The following is a 5,740-nucleotide window of genomic DNA, read 5'->3' on the forward strand; positions in this document are numbered from 1 at the left end:
AATTTGAATCTGGTCTCAGTTACTTACTAGCTATGTGACCCTGGGAAAGTCACTTGACTCTGTTTGTCTCAGTTCCTCATCTGTAATATGAGCTGGAGAAGGAAAGGGCAAAACACTCCAGTATCTTTGCTAAGTAAACCCCAAAATCTCACAAAGAGTCTGATACAACTGAAACAACTCAGCAACAAGCAGACCTCACATTCTTGACCTGGGAGGCTGGGCAGGAATCAAACCTGTTGAGTGTTGCCTGCAATTACTATCATTCTGGGCCTTCCAGTCCTCATCAACAAAGCAGCGTGGAGCAGACAAGATAGGATGGGATAGGAGGGTTGGCAGTCACCAGGAGCCCACCTTTTGTGGATTCCCTTGGGCCTCTCCCAGCATCTTCTCAATGTTTCTTCTTATGGCTACTTTTTGATGAGCCTTGGGATGATATTCAATCCTATTAGGGGAAGGTACCCTCTTGGACCAGATGCTCACAGTGATGGTAGCTTCTCCACGCAGTAATGATTCTATGTGATGCCACCAGTAACCGGGATGTAAAGAATATCACCAGGGCCAACTACTGTCTCATAGCCAATCATGTTCGGGAAGTTGTGGAACTTTTGGAATCAGGATTGTCAAAATCCACCTGACTCTACCTGTCACAGGGATGGAGCATGGGATATGGAAAGAGGCTCTCCAAGTGATATGGAGGAAACAGGATGCATCGCTTATAGCCCTTGATCTGAACAAAGTTTTGACATTCATCACAGTAGAGCAGGCATCACATTTCCTTCTGTGCCAATGAGCAGCAGGTTGCTGCTACTTATTAATCCAGTTCCAGTTAAAACCCAAGAAGTCCATGACTGTCTTTCTGCCTACTGTGTCATTGAGAGTCTGCTGCAGATACGACCTCTCTTCCTTGCCCCACTGGTCTATGCCCTGTAGGTTTTCTACAAAAGCATGGAATTTCATCTCTTTTCTGTTGGACTTTGGTTTAAAAGTTTGGGAGTTAGCCATCTTTTTATCGTCACAGCAGAAGAATTTGTGGGTACTGGAACTACACACTGAGAAATCTCCATTGCCAATATTCTCTTGTAGATAAACAAGGTCCCATTTCAGGGCAGGATGCACTAAGTTTGTGTTAGTCAGTAAGATAGGTTCTTCGCTCTTGATGAGCTACTCTGCCTGAGGATCACTTTGGCTTAGGCACAGGATAGGCTGGGTCTGGAAGTCAAAGCTGAGGAGCTTGGACTTGTCCCAAGAGGTTGGGAGCCTGGGCCTCTGCTTAATGACCCCCAGAACCAGAGGCCAAGGATGCCACGCTGCTGGCATCAAGCCTTACTTCACCTGTGCCTTTCTAAAATAGGATTAATACCTCCCTGTTTACTTTACATGCTTGGTTTAAGGATCAAATGAATATGAAGTTGTTTAGCAAAACTACAATTATTAAATATAAATATTATTAATTAGAAAAAATTGAAATCATGAGAACGTTTAGCCCTTAAATTTATTTTTACGAATATGATCTAGAAATTAAACTCATCTCTTCAAGCTACTATTTTACTGCTCATGTGGCTTTATTTAAAACTTCAAGGTGAAATTTGAATAGTCTGATTCCAAATTATGTGTTGAACTTTGATATCTCAGTCCTGTTCTTGGTAAAACTGAAATAGCAATTTAACCAAGCACGATTTAGGTATATATGCTTTTGATAATGCTATCAAGATAATGTCATCTGTTCTGCTTTTTTTCCCCTCTCCCCTTTTTCATCTCTTCATCCCAAGTAAATGAGGATGGAGAGAATCATTATAATCTCTTTTTTGAAGTCCTCATGCATGGTGTAGTGGAAAGGTATAAAGAGTAAGAAGTAAGAAAGTCTGGATCTGAGTCCTGGCTCAGTCACTTACTAAATTTGACTTTGGGTAATTCATTTAACTCTCAGAGATTCAACTTCCTCATTTGTAAAGTAGAAATAATAATAATTTACAAGTATGTTGTGAATATCAAATGAATTGATACATGCCAAGCCCTTTGTAACTCTAAAGCATTTTTATTAATGAGTTATTTTATTATAGCTAAAGTCAAGAAATTGGATCCAGTATTTTCTAGTATTCTCTCCTCCAAGATCTGCAAGGAATTTTATTTCCTTATTTCCCATCATCTTCATTTTGTTTTCAGCAAGTCAACCTGATTTCATTTAACAGTTATGCTAATCATTTACTAAGTCCTAGGGACTCTGCAAGACTCTGGGGACAAAATGAGAAAAATTAAGCAACCCCTACCACTCAGGGTGCTTGTTTTCTATTCTATTATTTAGTAAAACTAAGCACAATAATCTGACTTGAAAGGTACTCTCATTATTATACTTTACTTTTTGTTCCTTCATTGTTAATACTCTCCATTACTTTAATATTGTATTGAAATGGACTCTATCAATGTATTACAAAATTTAGTCTTTAACCTTTTGCCATGCAAAAAGAAGTTTTAAAAAAGTAGATGTGAAATGACCATTAATCAGGGTAATTGTTCAATTCAGATGGATTGAAAGAGTTCCAGACTTAGTTATTGTAAATGTTTGCCATGTATATTCATGTTCCTAGCACATAGTGAAAAATGTTTAAAGTCTAGGTAGGGGGGAGAGAGAGAGAGACAGAGACAGAGACAGAGACAGAGACAGAGACAGAGAGAGAGATTATTGATTCCCCTCCCTTTTTTGCTGTATTGTTAATTTTCTTCCATGAAGTTTATTATAATAACGTTGGCCATTAGAATACACACTACTTAAAGGTCTCAACAAGGGAATTATGAATTTTCAATTAAGTGGCACCAGATACATTCCTCCTAGTTTTATCATGACCTACAACCTCCAAGAATTGTACTTTACAGCTAAAAATTACATCAAGTCAAAGATGTTTTACCTGATGCAATTTGCCATCTGCAGCAAAATAAAGCGAATGAGATTAGTGAAATTATCACTCCTCTTAGCTGTAAAGTATAATTCTTGAAGGTTGTAGGGTAAGGTAAGCAGGTGTTTTGAAAGGAAGACAATTTCAAAAAATAAAATTCATTCCCAAATAAGACCTTAGACCAGTTAGAGAGTATATCCAAAATTGCTTTTACATACATGTGATATATGCATATGCATGTAGAAAAGCAATTTATATATTTGTGCATGTATATATATATATCTGTGTGTGCATATATATTTGCATAACTACCATAGATATTAAATATATTTTGTTTTCATCAGTATTTTTTCAAAGATACCCCTACATTCTTATAAAGAGAGTAGTAACCATGTTCCCTATTTACTATTTATATTTTGGATGCCTCGTTTGAGAGGTGGAGGAGATTTCAAGTAGTTATTTTTCAAGTGGAACTCATTAATGCTAATCTTTAATTGTATAATGGTTCTCCTGTTGAAGAGGAAAAAGTGCTTGTTCTTTCTGTGCAGGAGGGCAGGTGCCCACTAAAGTGAGGATTTCTTCCATACAGCTCCCAACCTCAGCCAGCTGAGGGAGCAAGAGACCTCATCTGTAAATTGAATTGTCTTAGTCCTCCTTACTCAAGATTCTCATAATTACAACGTGCACTTTAAGTTCAAGAATCTGCCCTTTTTACAGTAATTCCCAGTTTATAGGAGATTTTATGTTTTACAGAAGGTCCAGTTGAAAAACTTTTAAAAAATTAATGAGTAATAGACTTTTATGATACATCCCATGAAAATTTGAGGTAACCAGTTTTTGTAATAAATATGAGTTTACTTTAGCGTTCCTCCATTTGAATTAGAGTTATTCCAGGATGAACACAAACACAGAAATACAACTATACTTTAAATGTGTGTGTGTGTGTGTGTGTGTGTGTGTGTGTGTGTGTGTAACACCGATAAACACAGTGCTCCCAAGGGAATGCCATATGTCTCAAGTGTGACTGGCTTGGAAAAATAGAGGTGCTGAACATTTTGGCATCATTCTGAGAGGACATTCTCCAGTTATTCTTTCTGGCAATGAAATTTTCTCACCCTTAAGACATGCAAATGACTTTTTTCATCTGTTCTTTTTATGTTATTTGCATATGGTTTTATTTTTTTCTCCTGTTAAAGTTAGCACCAACAAAAATTAACAATTTGGTGCTCCTAGCTTTAGTTCCCTCTCTTTTTTTTAAAGAGACATACATAATCAGTAAACTGGTAATTTTGGATTTATAACATTAAGAAGCTGTCAACTGGGCCATAACAAAAGGTCAGCTGAGGGGTAGGTTTTAGCAAGTGATTGCCACGACAGAAACTAAGTATCTTAAGCAGTGTGTCTGGAGTGTGTCTAGAGGTGACTACAAAATGTCTCGTTCATTTTGATTAGTGTAATGTAGAATGTTAGCAGATTCCCTTATAATAATAGAAGAGATAATTTAGTAAGGTTCAATTGTTGATTATCTTGGGTTTCAGAAATATTTGATGGAATAATATAATTATTTCTTTAGCTTGACGTTCATTCAGTCTCCACTTTTTAGAGAATCTTTTTTTGAGAATAAACAAATAATCCTTAGTCCTGCGCGTATGGGTGTATTTGTCAATGTGAAGAATTGCCAGGTATACTTGTGTGCCTTCATTTTATAGCACAGAAAATTGCCCTTGTTGAGTTGACAAGCTCACTAAGTTCCTTTTACCTAAGGTCAAAGTTAGCGTCAGTCTCTCGAGTTAAAGGCACATGCAGGAATTCCCTTTTATTCTTTTGCTTCTAAGTGCTGAATATTTTGAGGTTTCTCTAACAAATCAGCTACACCAGTTTCTTAATTGCTCAGCTGTACTCTGTGTCTACTACTTATGCACCTTAAGAAACAGCCTGCGAAAGCACATTTGTTTAAGTCCTCACATGGTTAACATCGTGGGTAACCTCAGAAATTATAGCCTTGGCTGCAGCTCATCCATTAGTCTGGAGGAGACAAGATTCCCAAGTGGCCCTAGTTCCTTTTCCAATTCCCTTGCGACCCACCAATCCTCTCAGTGCTTTCCCTGCATGCAGGGAGTGTTCAGTGCTAATCAGGTCAATGATCATCCCACAGCTCAAGGGACATGACAGGAGCCTATCACAGCAGTTACTGGGTCTTCCAGACCCGAGCACGTTTGCGGAGAATCTCATGTTAGGACACATTGCTTTGGTCCTCACTTACTCACTGGGAACCTCTGAGGATTTCAGCTTATCTCTTTCTCTCTCCTTTAGACAGCAAGGAGTTCAACATAAACAGGAGAAAAGCAGCACCAGCATGCAGCTACCTGGAGGGTGTTGATTGAAAATTTAGATACCCCCACCCCAATCAAGGTTGATTTGACTGATGTCTCAGCTCTATCAAAAGCAAGATTTCAATTAAGGTAAGTGCTTCCTTATCGGGGTGACTGCATCGGCATCAGGCTGAATTTCTGCACTGAAAGTTCTGACTGACTAAGCTGACATTCATTCTGCACTGCAGCAAGTGAATGTGTTTATGGCAGTAAAAGGCTGAGTTTACAGGCAAGTGTCCCACAATGATAACTATGGCTTTTAGAAAGTGATCTTTTTTTTTTTTAACACGCCTCCTTGGGAACTCTCACGTATTTTGAAATTACATCACCTTCGGGTTCACAGGGAAATAAAGGGAAATATGAAAAAAGGTTTGGGAGATACTTTCTTCTCTCTTTTTTTTAATAATCTGTTTAGGGGATTGTGGAATGCAAAGATAACTTCATTTTGATTGAAGTGTTTTGTTCATACCATATCAC

At 38.0% G+C, this 5,740-nt stretch overlaps 1 pseudogene; it reads right to left on the bottom strand.

The window, feature by feature from the left end:
* Positions 1–336: 336 nt before the first annotated feature.
* LOC114048113 lies at positions 337–5,123 on the bottom strand (annotated as a pseudogene).
* Between the last annotated feature and the right edge of the window lie 617 nt (positions 5,124–5,740).

Source organism: Vombatus ursinus, unplaced genomic scaffold, assembly GCF_900497805.2.
Source record: "Vombatus ursinus unplaced genomic scaffold, bare-nosed wombat genome assembly UNPS02014791.1, whole genome shotgun sequence".
NCBI lineage: Eukaryota > Metazoa > Chordata > Mammalia > Diprotodontia > Vombatidae > Vombatus > Vombatus ursinus.